This window comes from Bufo bufo, chromosome 3 (genome assembly GCF_905171765.1).
Source record: "Bufo bufo chromosome 3, aBufBuf1.1, whole genome shotgun sequence".
NCBI lineage: Eukaryota > Metazoa > Chordata > Amphibia > Anura > Bufonidae > Bufo > Bufo bufo.
Window position 1 is genome coordinate 410,151,736 of NC_053391.1, and position 13,839 is coordinate 410,165,574.

A 13,839-nucleotide genomic window follows, 5' to 3' on the forward strand; every position below is an offset into this window, starting at 1 on the left:
TAGATGGATCGGATCCGCAAAACGCATCCGGACGTCTGAATGAAGCCTTACAGGGGCATGATCAATGACTGTGGTGATCACCCCATATAGACTCCCTGATCACCCCCCTGTAAAGCTCTATTCAGATGTCCGCATGATTTTTACGGATCCACTGATAGATGGATCGGATCCGCAAAACGCATCCGGACGTCTGAATGAAGCCTTACAGGGGCATGATCAATGACTGTGGTTATCACCCCATATAGACTCCCTGATCACCCCCCTGTCATTGATTACCCCCCTGTAAAGCTCCATTCAGACGTCCGCATGATTTTTACGGATCCACTGATAGATGGATCGGATCCGCAAAACGCATCCGGACGTCTGAATGAAGCCTTACAGGGGCATGATCAATGACTGTGGTGATCACCCCATATAGACTCCCTGATCACCCCCCTGTCATTGATTACCCCCCTGTCATTGATCACCCCCCTGTAAAGCTCCATTCAGACGTCCGCATGATTTTTACGGATCCACTGATAGATGGATCGGATCCGCAAAACGCATACGGACGTCTGAATGAAGCCTTACACGGGCGTGATCAATGACTGTGGTTATCACCCCATATAGACTCCCTGATCACCCCCCTGTCATTGATCACCCCCCTGTCATTGATCACCCCCCTGTCATTGATCACCCCCCTGTCATTGATCACCACCCCTGTCATTGATCACCACCCCTGTCATTGATCACCCCCCCTGTCATTGATCACCCCCCCTGTCATTGATCACCCCCCCTGTCATTGATCACCCCCTGTCATTGATCACCCCCCTGTCATTGATCACCCCCCTGTCATTGATCAACCCCCTGTCATTGATCAACCCCCCTGTCATTGATCACCCCCCCTGTCATTGATCACCCCCCCTGTCATTGATCACCCCCCCTGTCATTGATCACCCCCCTGTCATTGATCACCCCCCTGTCATTGATCACCCCCCCTGTCATTGATCAACCCCCTGTCATTGATCAACCCCCCTGTCATTGATCACCCCCCTGTCATTGATCACCCCCCTGTAAGGCTCCATTCAGACATTTTTTTGGCCCAAGTTAGCGGAATTATTATTTTTTTTTCTTACAAAGTCTCATATTCCACTAACTTGTGACAAAAAATTAAATCTCACATGAACTCGCCATACCCCTCACGGAATCCAAATGCGTAAAATTTTTTAGACATTTATATTCCAGACTTCTTCTCACGCTTTAGGGCCCCTAGAATGCCAGGGCAGTATAAATACCCCACATGTGACCCCATTTCGGAAAGAAGACACCCCCAGGTATTCCGTGAGGGGCATATTGAGTCCATGAAAGATTGAAATTTTTGTCCCAAGTTAGCGGAACGGGAGACTTTGTGAGAAAAAAATAAAAAATATCAATTTCCGCTAACTTGTGCCAAAAAAAAAAATTTTCTATGAACTCGCCATGCCCCTCATTGAATACCTTGGGGTGTCTTCTTTCCAAAATGGGGTCACATGTGGGGTATTTATACTGCCCTGGCATTCTAGGGGCCCCAAAGCGTGAGAAGAAGTCTGGTATCCAAATGTCTAAAAATGCCCTCCTAAAAGGAATTTGGGCCCCTTTGCGCATCTAGGCTGCAAAAAAATGTCACACATCTGGTATCGCCGTACTCAGGAGAAGTTGGGGAATGTGTTTTGGGGTGTCATTTTACATATACCCATGCTGGGTGAGATAAATATCTTGGTCAAATGCCAACTTTGTATAAAAAAATGGGAAAAGTTGTCTTTTGCCAAGATATTTCTCTTACCCAGCATGGGTATATGTAAAAAGACACCCCAAAACACATTCCCCAACTTCTCCCGAGTACGGAGATACCAGATGTGTGACACTTTTTTGCAGCCTAGGTGGGCAAAGGGGCCCATATTCCAAAGAGCACCTTTCGGATTTCACTGGTCATTTACCTACTTACCACACATTAGGGCCCTGGAAAATGCCAGGGCAGTATAACTACCCCACAAGTGACCCCATTTTGGAAAGAAGACACCCCAAGGTATTCCGTGAGGGGCATGGCGAGTTCCTAGAATTTTTTATTTTTTGTCACAAGTTAGTGGAAAATGATGATTTTTTTTTTTTTTTTTTCATACAAAGTCTCATATTCCACTAACTTGTGACAAAAAATAAAAACTTCCATGAACTCACTATGCCCATCGGCGAATACCTTGGGGTCTATTCTTTCCAAAATGGGGTCACTTGTGGGGTAGGTATAATGCCCTGGTATTTTAGGGGCCCAAATGTGTGGTAAGGAGTTTGAAATCAAATTCTGTAAAAAATGACGAGTGAAATCCGAAAGGTGCTCTTTGGAATATGGGCCCCTTTGCCCACCTAGGCTGCAAAAAAGTGTCACACATCTGGTATCTCCGTACTCAGGAGAAGGTGGGGAATGTGTTTTGGGGTGTCATTTTACATATACCCATGCTGGGTGAGATAAATATCTTGGTCAAATGCCAACTTTGTATAAAAAAAATGGGAAAAGTTGTCTTTTGCCAAGATATTTCTCTCACCCAGCATGGGTATATGTAAAAAGACACCCCAAAACACATTCCCCAACTTCTCCCGAGTACGGAGATACCAGATGTGTGACACTTTTTTGCAGCCTAGGTGGGCAAAGGGGCCCATATTCCAAAGAGCACCTTTCGGATTTCACTGGTCATTTACCTACTTACCACACATTAGGGCCCCTGGAAAATGCCAGGGCAGTATAACTACCCTTACAAGTGACCCCATTTTGGAAAGAAGACACCCCAAGGTATTCCGTGAGGGGCATGGCGAGTTCCTAGAATTTTTTATTTTTTGTCACAAGTTAGTGGAAAATGATGATTTTTTTTTTTTTTTTTTTTTTTTCATACAAAGTCTCATATTCCACTAACTTGTGACAAAAAATAAAAACTTCCATGAACTCACTATGCCCATCAGCGAATACCTTGGGGTCTATTCTTTCCAAAATGGGGTCACTTGTGGGGTAGGTATAATGCCCTGGTATTTTAGGGGCCCAAATGTGTGGTAAGGAGTTTGAAATCAAATTCTGTAAAAAATGACGAGTGAAATCCGAAAGGTGCTCTTTGGAATATGGGCCCCTTTGCCCACCTAGGCTGCAAAAAAGTGTCACACATCTGGTATCTCCGTACTCAGGAGAAGGTGGGGAATGTGTTTTGGGGTGTCATTTTACATATACCCATGCTGGGTGAGATAAATATCTTGGTCAAATGCCAACTTTGTATAAAAAAATGGGAAAAGTTGTCTTTTGCCAAGATATTTCTCTCACCCAGCATGGGTATATGTAAAAAGACACCCCAAAACACATTCCCCAACTTCTCCCGAGTACGGAGATACCAGATGTGTGACACTTTTTTGCAGCCTAGGTGGGCAAAGGGGCCCATATTCCAAAGAGCACCTTTCGGATTTCACTGGTCATTTACCTACTTACCACACATTAGGGCCCCTGGAAAATGCCAGGGCAGTATAACTACCCCACAAGTGACCCCATTTTGGAAAGAAGACACCCCAAGGTATTCCGTGAGGGGCATGGCGAGTTCCTAGAATTTTTTATTTTTGTCACAAGTTAGTGGAAAATGATGATTTTTTTTTTTTTTTTTTTTTTTCATACAAAGTCTCATATTCCACTAACTTGTGACAAAAAATAAAAACTTCCATGAACTCACTATGCCCATCAGCGAATACCTTGGGGTCTATTCTTTCCAAAATGGGGTCACTTGTGGGGTAGGTATAATGCCCTGGTATTTTAGGGGCCCAAATGTGTGGTAAGGAGTTTGAAATCAAATTCTGTAAAAAATGACGAGTGAAATCCGAAAGGTGCTCTTTGGAATATGGGCCCCTTTGCCCACCTAGGCTGCAAAAAAGTGTCACACATCTGGTATCTCCGTACTCAGGAGAAGGTGGGGAATGTGTTTTGGGGTGTCATTTTACATATACCCATGCTGGGTGAGATAAATATCTTGGTCAAATGCCAACTTTGTATAAAAAAATGGGAAAAGTTGTCTTTTGCCAAGATATTTCTCTCACCCAGCATGGGTATATGTAAAAAGACACCCTAAAACACATTCCCCAACTTCTCCTGAGTACGGAGATACCACATGTGTGGCACTTTTTTGCAGCCTAGGTGGGCAAAGGGGCCCATATTCCAAAGAGCACCTTTTGGATTTCACTGGTCATTTACCTACTTACCACACATTAGGGCCCCTGGAAAATGCCAGGGCAGTATAACTACCCCACAAGTGACCCCATTTTGGAAAGAAGACACCCCAAGGTATTCCGTGAGGGGCATGGCGAGTTCCTAGAATTTTTTATTTTTGTCACAAGTTAGTGGAAAATGATTATTTTTTTTTTTTTTTTTTTTCATACAAAGTCTCATATTCCACTAACTTGTGACAAAAAATAAAAACTTCCATGAACTCACTATGCCCATCAGCGAATACCTTGGGGTCTCTTCTTTCCAAAATGGGGTCACTTGTGGGGTAGTTATACTGCCCTGGCATTCTAGGGGCCCAAATGTGTGGTAAGGAGTTTGAAATCAAATTCTGTAAAAAATGACGAGTGAAATCCGAAAGGTGCTCTTTGGAATATGGGCCCCTTTGCCCACCTAGGCTGCAAAAAAGTGTCACACATCTGGTATCTCCGTATTCAGGAGAAGTTGGGGAATGTGTTTTGGGGTGTCTTTTTACATATACCCATGCTGGGTGAGAGAAATATCTTGGCAAAAGACAACTTTTCCCATTTTTTTATACAAAGTTGGCATTTGACCAAGATATTTATCTCACCCAGCATGGGTATATGTAAAATGACACCCCAAAACACATTCCCCAACTTCTACTGAATACGGAGATACCAGATGTGTGACACTTTTTTGCAGCCTAGGTGGGCAAAGGGGCCCACATTCCAAAGAGCACCTTTCGGATTTCACTCGTCATTTTTTACAGAATTTGATTTCAAACTCCTTACCACACATTTGGGCCCCTAGAATGCCAGGGCAGTATAACTACCCCACAAGTGACCCCATTTTGGAAAGAAGAGACCCCAAGGTATTTCGTGATGGGCATAGTGAGTTCATGGAAGTTTTTATTTTTTGTCACAAGTTAGTGGAATATGAGACTTTGTAAGAAAAAAAAAAAAAAAAAAAATCATCATTTTCCGCTAACTTGTGACAAAAAATAAAAAGTTCTATGAACTCACTATGCCCATCAGCGAATACCTTAGGGTGTGTACTTTCCGAAATGGGGTAATTTGTGGGGTGTTTGTACTGTCTGGGCATTGTAGAACCTCAGGAAACATGACAGGTGCTCAGAAAGTCAGAGCTGCTTCAAAAAGCGGAAATTCACATTTTTGTACCATAGTTTGTAAACGCTATAACTTTTACCCAAACCATTTTTTTTTTTACCCAAACATTTTTTTTTTATCAAAGACATGTAGAACAATAAATTTAGAGCAAAATTTATATATGGATGTCGTTTTTTTTGCAAAATTTTACAACTGAAAGTGAAAAATGTCATTTTTTTGCAAAAAAATCGTTAAATTTCGATTAATAACAAAAAAGTAAAAATGTCAGCAGCAATGAAATACCACCAAATGAAAGCTCTATTAGTGAGAAGAAAAGGAGGTAAAATTCATTTGGGTGGTAAGTTGCATGACCGAGCAATAAATGGTGAAAGTAGTGTAGGTCAGAAGTGTAAAAAGTGGCCTGGTCTTTCAGGGTGTTTAAGCACTGGGGGCTGAGGTGGTTAAATACCAAACTCATAACCAGCAATTGGTGCAAGTATAAACTGACCAGCCATTTTATTAAAAGGGTTTAGCAGGGCTTGGCTATTAATGGCTTATCCTCAGCATAGGTCAACAATATCAGATCAGTGGGTGTCCAACAACTGGCACCCCCACTTATTAACCAACGGAAACTATACAGTGAATGGAAGGCTTTCATTCACTTGCTAGCTGAGGTCAAGTACCCCAGCATAGTCACCATAGAGTGGACGGAGCTTTCTGCTTCTGGCTACGGCACAAAACTGCTGATCTGATGACCAAGTTATTGTTTTAAAGAAAAAAAGTGGGGGGTTGAGTCAGCACAACCTGCCTGCAGGTGCAGATCACTATGGCGAAATACATATACAAACGGAAAATGCAAATGTGATCGCACACTGCATCCAGCACTCTGCCCTCCATGCTGGATGAGACATTGGTTTATATTTTGGCCAAAGCATAGTAAGCCACTCACCGCGTCAAGGTCGTCTCAATTGAGTGGTCCCTAACTCTTGTTCCTACCTGTTCATGGGCCATGACAGCCACATAAAATCCAGGGAATGCAGGTCAGCATGCAAGCCAAGTACACTTTGCTTGTAACCCCGTCCGGTGCCATTACAGCTTTCATTGGATCCAGGGATGCAAGTACCAACATGCATGCTGAACCCACCATATACTTCTCCTGGAGCCAGATGGCTAATGGTAGGTTCTATATAAGCAGACTCAGTTTTATACTGACTTTAAAACCAGCCTCCAGGACAGATTGACTGGTCAGGTGTGCTTGACTCAAAGGAGATCGCCATGCCTCCAATATATGCTACAAAGAAAAAAAGTGGGGGGTTGAGTCAGCACAACCTGCCTGCAGGTGCAGATCACTATGGCGAAATACATATACAAACGGAAAATGCAAATGTGATCGCACACTGCATCCAGCACTCTGCCCTCCATGCTGGATGAGACATTGGTTTATATTTTGGCCAAAGCATAGTAAGCCACTCACCGCGTCAAGGTCGTCTCAATTGAGTGGTCCCTAACTCTTGTTCCTACCTGTTCATGGGCCATGACAGCCACATAAAATCCAGGGAATGCAGGTCAGCATGCAAGCCAAGTACACTTTGCTTGTAACCCCGTCCGGTGCCATTACAGCTTTCATTGGATCCAGGGATGCAAGTACCAACATGCATGCTGAACCCACCATATACTTCTCCTGGAGCCAGATGGCTAATGGTAGGTTCTATATAAGCAGACTCAGTTTTATACTGACTTTAAAACCAGCCTCCAGGACAGATTGACTGGTCAGGTGTGCTTGACTCAAAGGAGATCGCCATGCCTCCAATATATGCTACAAAGAAAAAAAGTGGGGGGTTGAGTCAGCACAACCTGCCTGCAGGTGCAGATCACTATGGCGAAATACATATACAAACGGAAAATGCAAATGTGATCGCACACTGCATCCAGCACTCTGCCCTCCATGCTGGATGAGACATTGGTTTATATTTTGGCCAAAGCATAGTAAGCCACTCACCGCGTCAAGGTCGTCTCAATTGAGTGGTCCCTAACTCTTGTTCCTACCTGTTCATGGGCCATGACAGCCACATAAAATCCAGGGAATGCAGGTCAGCATGCAAGCCAAGTACACTTTGCTTGTAACCCCGTCCGGTGCCATTACAGCTTTCATTGGATCCAGGGATGCAAGTACCAACATGCATGCTGAACCCACCATATACTTCTCCTGGAGCCAGATGGCTAATGGTAGGTTCTATATAAGCAGACTCAGTTTTATACTGACTTTAAAACCAGCCTCCAGGACAGATTGACTGGTCAGGTGTGCTTGACTCAAAGGAGATCGCCATGCCTCCAATATATGCTACAAAGAAAAAAAGTGGGGGGTTGAGTCAGCACAACCTGCCTGCAGGTGCAGATCACTATGGCGAAATACATATACAAACGGAAAATGCAAATGTGATCGCACACTGCATCCAGCACTCTGCCCTCCATGCTGGATGAGACATTGGTTTATATTTTGGCCAAAGCATAGTAAGCCACTCACCGCGTCAAGGTCGTCTCAATTGAGTGGTCCCTAACTCTTGTTCCTACCTGTTCATGGGCCATGACAGCCACATAAAATCCAGGGAATGCAGGTCAGCATGCAAGCCAAGTACACTTTGCTTGTAACCCCGTCCGGTGCCATTACAGCTTTCATTGGATCCAGGGATGCAAGTACCAACATGCATGCTGAACCCACCATATACTTCTCCTGGAGCCAGATGGCTAATGGTAGGTTCTATATAAGCAGACTCAGTTTTATACTGACTTTAAAACCAGCCTCCAGGACAGATTGACTGGTCAGGTGTGCTTGACTCAAAGGAGATCGCCATGCCTCCAATATATGCTACAAAGAAAAAAAGTGGGGGGTTGAGTCAGCACAACCTGCCTGCAGGTGCAGATCACTATGGCGAAATACATATACAAACGGAAAATGCAAATGTGATCGCACACTGCATCCAGCACTCTGCCCTCCATGCTGGATGAGACATTGGTTTATATTTTGGCCAAAGCATAGTAAGCCACTCACCGCGTCAAGGTCGTCTCAATTGAGTGGTCCCTAACTCTTGTTCCTACCTGTTCATGGGCCATGACAGCCACATAAAATCCAGGGAATGCAGATCAGCATGCAAGCCAAGTACACTTTGCTTGTAACCCCGTCCGGTGCCATTACAGCTTTCATTGGATCCAGGGATGCAAGTACCAACATGCATGCTGAACCCACCATATACTTCTCCTGGAGCCAGATGGCTAATGGTAGGTTCTATATAAGCAGACTCAGTTTTATACTGACTTTAAAACCAGCCTCCAGGACAGATTGACTGGTCAGGTGTGCTTGACTCAAAGGAGATCGCCATGCCTCCAATATATGCTACAAAGAAAAAAAGTGGGGGGTTGAGTCAGCACAACCTGCCTGCAGGTGCAGATCACTATGGCGAAATACATATACAAACGGAAAATGCAAATGTGATCGCACACTGCATCCAGCACTCTGCCCTCCATGCTGGATGAGACATTGGTTTATATTTTGGCCAAAGCATAGTAAGCCACTCACCGCGTCAAGGTCGTCTCAATTGAGTGGTCCCTAACTCTTGTTCCTACCTGTTCATGGGCCATGACAGCCACATAAAATCCAGGGAATGCAGGTCAGCATGCAAGCCAAGTACACTTTGCTTGTAACCCCGTCCGGTGCCATTACAGCTTTCATTGGATCCAGGGATGCAAGTACCAACATGCATGCTGAACCCACCATATACTTCTCCTGGAGCCAGATGGCTAATGGTAGGTTCTATATAAGCAGACTCAGTTTTATACTGACTTTAAAACCAGCCTCCAGGACAGATTGACTGGTCAGGTGTGCTTGACTCAAAGGAGATCGCCATGCCTCCAATATATGCTACAAAGAAAAAAAGTGGGGGGTTGAGTCAGCACAACCTGCCTGCAGGTGCAGATCACTATGGCGAAATACATATACAAACGGAAAATGCAAATGTGATCGCACACTGCATCCAGCACTCTGCCCTCCATGCTGGATGAGACATTGGTTTATATTTTGGCCAAAGCATAGTAAGCCACTCACCGCGTCAAGGTCGTCTCAATTGAGTGGTCCCTAACTCTTGTTCCTACCTGTTCATGGGCCATGACAGCCACATAAAATCCAGGGAATGCAGGTCAGCATGCAAGCCAAGTACACTTTGCTTGTAACCCCGTCCGGTGCCATTACAGCTTTCATTGGATCCAGGGATGCAAGTACCAACATGCATGCTGAACCCACCATATACTTCTCCTGGAGCCAGATGGCTAATGGTAGGTTCTATATAAGCAGACTCAGTTTTATACTGACTTTAAAACCAGCCTCCAGGACAGATTGACTGGTCAGGTGTGCTTGACTCAAAGGAGATCGCCATGCCTCCAATATATGCTACAAAGAAAAAAAGTGGGGGGTTGAGTCAGCACAACCTGCCTGCAGGTGCAGATCACTATGGCGAAATACATATACAAACGGAAAATGCAAATGTGATCGCACACTGCATCCAGCACTCTGCCCTCCATGCTGGATGAGACATTGGTTTATATTTTGGCCAAAGCATAGTAAGCCACTCACCGCGTCAAGGTCGTCTCAATTGAGTGGTCCCTAACTCTTGTTCCTACCTGTTCATGGGCCATGACAGCCACATAAAATCCAGGGAATGCAGGTCAGCATGCAAGCCAAGTACACTTTGCTTGTAACCCCGTCCGGTGCCATTACAGCTTTCATTGGATCCAGGGATGCAAGTACCAACATGCATGCTGAACCCACCATATACTTCTCCTGGAGCCAGATGGCTAATGGTAGGTTCTATATAAGCAGACTCAGTTTTATACTGACTTTAAAACCAGCCTCCAGGACAGATTGACTGGTCAGGTGTGCTTGACTCAAAGGAGATCGCCATGCCTCCAATATATGCTACAAAGAAAAAAAGTGGGGGGTTGAGTCAGCACAACCTGCCTGCAGGTGCAGATCACTATGGCGAAATACATATACAAACGGAAAATGCAAATGTGATCGCACACTGCATCCAGCACTCTGCCCTCCATGCTGGATGAGACATTGGTTTATATTTTGGCCAAAGCATAGTAAGCCACTCACCGCGTCAAGGTCGTCTCAATTGAGTGGTCCCTAACTCTTGTTCCTACCTGTTCATGGGCCATGACAGCCACATAAAATCCAGGGAATGCAGGTCAGCATGCAAGCCAAGTACACTTTGCTTGTAACCCCGTCCGGTGCCATTACAGCTTTCATTGGATCCAGGGATGCAAGTACCAACATGCATGCTGAACCCACCATATACTTCTCCTGGAGCCAGATGGCTAATGGTAGGTTCTATATAAGCAGACTCAGTTTTATACTGACTTTAAAACCAGCCTCCAGGACAGATTGACTGGTCAGGTGTGCTTGACTCAAAGGAGATCGCCATGCCTCCAATATATGCTACAAAGAAAAAAAGTGGGGGGTTGAGTCAGCACAACCTGCCTGCAGGTGCAGATCACTATGGCGAAATACATATACAAACGGAAAATGCAAATGTGATCGCACACTACATCCAGCACTCTGCCCTCCTTGCTGGATGAGACATTGGTTTATATTTTGGCCAAAGCATAGTAAGCCACTCACCGCGTCAAGGCTGTCATGGCCCATGAACAGGTAGGAACAAGAGTTAGGGACCACTCAATTGAGACGACCTTGACGCGGTGAGTGGCTTACTATGCTTTGGCCAAAATATAAACCAATGTCTCATCCAGCATGGAGGGCAGAGTGCTGGATGCAGTGTGCGATCACATTTGCATTTTCCGTTTGTATATGTATTTCGCCATAGTGATCTGCACCTGCAGGCAGGTTGTGCTGACTCAACCCCCCACTTTTTTTCTTTGTAGCATATATTGGAGGCATGGCGATCTCCTTTGAGTCAAGCACACCTGACCAGTCAATCTGTCCTGGAGGCTGGTTTTAAAGTCAGTATAAAACTGAGTCTGCTTATATAGAACCTACCATTAGCCATCTGGCTCCAGGAGAAGTATATGGTGGGTTCAGCATGCATGTTGGTACTTGCATCCCTGGATCCAATGAAAGCTGTAATGGCACCGGACGGGGTTACAAGCAAAGTGTACTTGGCTTGCATGCTGACCTGCATTCCCTGGATTTTATGTGGCTGTCATGGCCCATGAACAGGTAGGAACAAGAGTTAGGGACCACTCAATTGAGACGACCTTGACGCGGTGAGTGGCTTACTATGCTTTGGCCAAAATATAAACCAATGTCTCATCCAGCATGGAGGGCAGAGTGCTGGATGCAGTGTGCGATCACATTTGCATTTTCCGTTTGTATATGTATTTCGCCATAGTGATCTGCACCTGCAGGCAGGTTGTGCTGACTCAACCCCCCACTTTTTTTCTTTGTAGCATATATTGGAGGCATGGCGATCTCCTTTGAGTCAAGCACACCTGACCAGTCAATCTGTCCTGGAGGCTGGTTTTAAAGTCAGTATAAAACTGAGTCTGCTTATATAGAACCTACCATTAGCCATCTGGCTCCAGGAGAAGTATATGGTGGGTTCAGCATGCATGTTGGTACTTGCATCCCTGGATCCAATGAAAGCTGTAATGGCACCGGACGGGGTTACAAGCAAAGTGTACTTGGCTTGCATGCTGACCTGCATTCCCTGGATTTTATGTGGCTGTCATGGCCCATGAACAGGTAGGAACAAGAGTTAGGGACCACTCAATTGAGACGACCTTGACGCGGTGAGTGGCTTACTATGCTTTGGCCAAAATATAAACCAATGTCTCATCCAGCATGGAGGGCAGAGTGCTGGATGCAGTGTGCGATCACATTTGCATTTTCCGTTTGTATATGTATTTCGCCATAGTGATCTGCACCTGCAGGCAGGTTGTGCTGACTCAACCCCCCACTTTTTTTCTTTGTAGCATATATTGGAGGCATGGCGATCTCCTTTGAGTCAAGCACACCTGACCAGTCAATCTGTCCTGGAGGCTGGTTTTAAAGTCAGTATAAAACTGAGTCTGCTTATATAGAACCTACCATTAGCCATCTGGCTCCAGGAGAAGTATATGGTGGGTTCAGCATGCATGTTGGTACTTGCATCCCTGGATCCAATGAAAGCTGTAATGGCACCGGACGGGGTTACAAGCAAAGTGTACTTGGCTTGCATGCTGACCTGCATTCCCTGGATTTTATGTGGCTGTCATGGCCCATGAACAGGTAGGAACAAGAGTTAGGGACCACTCAATTGAGACGACCTTGACGCGGTGAGTGGCTTACTATGCTTTGGCCAAAATATAAACCAATGTCTCATCCAGCATGGAGGGCAGAGTGCTGGATGCAGTGTGCGATCACATTTGCATTTTCCGTTTGTATATGTATTTCGCCATAGTGATCTGCACCTGCAGGCAGGTTGTGCTGACTCAACCCCCCACTTTTTTTCTTTGTAGCATATATTGGAGGCATGGCGATCTCCTTTGAGTCAAGCACACCTGACCAGTCAATCTGTCCTGGAGGCTGGTTTTAAAGTCAGTATAAAACTGAGTCTGCTTATATAGAACCTACCATTAGCCATCTGGCTCCAGGAGAAGTATATGGTGGGTTCAGCATGCATGTTGGTACTTGCATCCCTGGATCCAATGAAAGCTGTAATGGCACCGGACGGGGTTACAAGCAAAGTGTACTTGGCTTGCATGCTGACCTGCATTCCCTGGATTTTATGTGGCTGTCATGGCCCATGAACAGGTAGGAACAAGAGTTAGGGACCACTCAATTGAGACGACCTTGACGCGGTGAGTGGCTTACTATGCTTTGGCCAAAATATAAACCAATGTCTCATCCAGCATGGAGGGCAGAGTGCTGGATGCAGTGTGCGATCACATTTGCATTTTCCGTTTGTATATGTATTTCGCCATAGTGATCTGCACCTGCAGGCAGGTTGTGCTGACTCAACCCCCCACTTTTTTTCTTTGTAGCATATATTGGAGGCATGGCGATCTCCTTTGAGTCAAGCACACCTGACCAGTCAATCTGTCCTGGAGGCTGGTTTTAAAGTCAGTATAAAACTGAGTCTGCTTATATAGAACCTACCATTAGCCATCTGGCTCCAGGAGAAGTATATGGTGGGTTCAGCATGCATGTTGGTACTTGCATCCCTGGATCCAATGAAAGCTGTAATGGCACCGGACGGGGTTACAAGCAAAGTGTACTTGGCTTGCATGCTGACCTGCATTCCCTGGATTTTATGTGGCTGTCATGGCCCATGAACAGGTAGGAACAAGAGTTAGGGACCACTCAATTGAGACGACCTTGACGCGGTGAGTGGCTTACTATGCTTTGGCCAAAATATAAACCAATGTCTCATCCAGCATGGAGGGCAGAGTGCTGGATGCAGTGTGCGATCACATTTGCATTTTCCGTTTGTATATGTATTTCGCCATAGTGATCTGCACCTG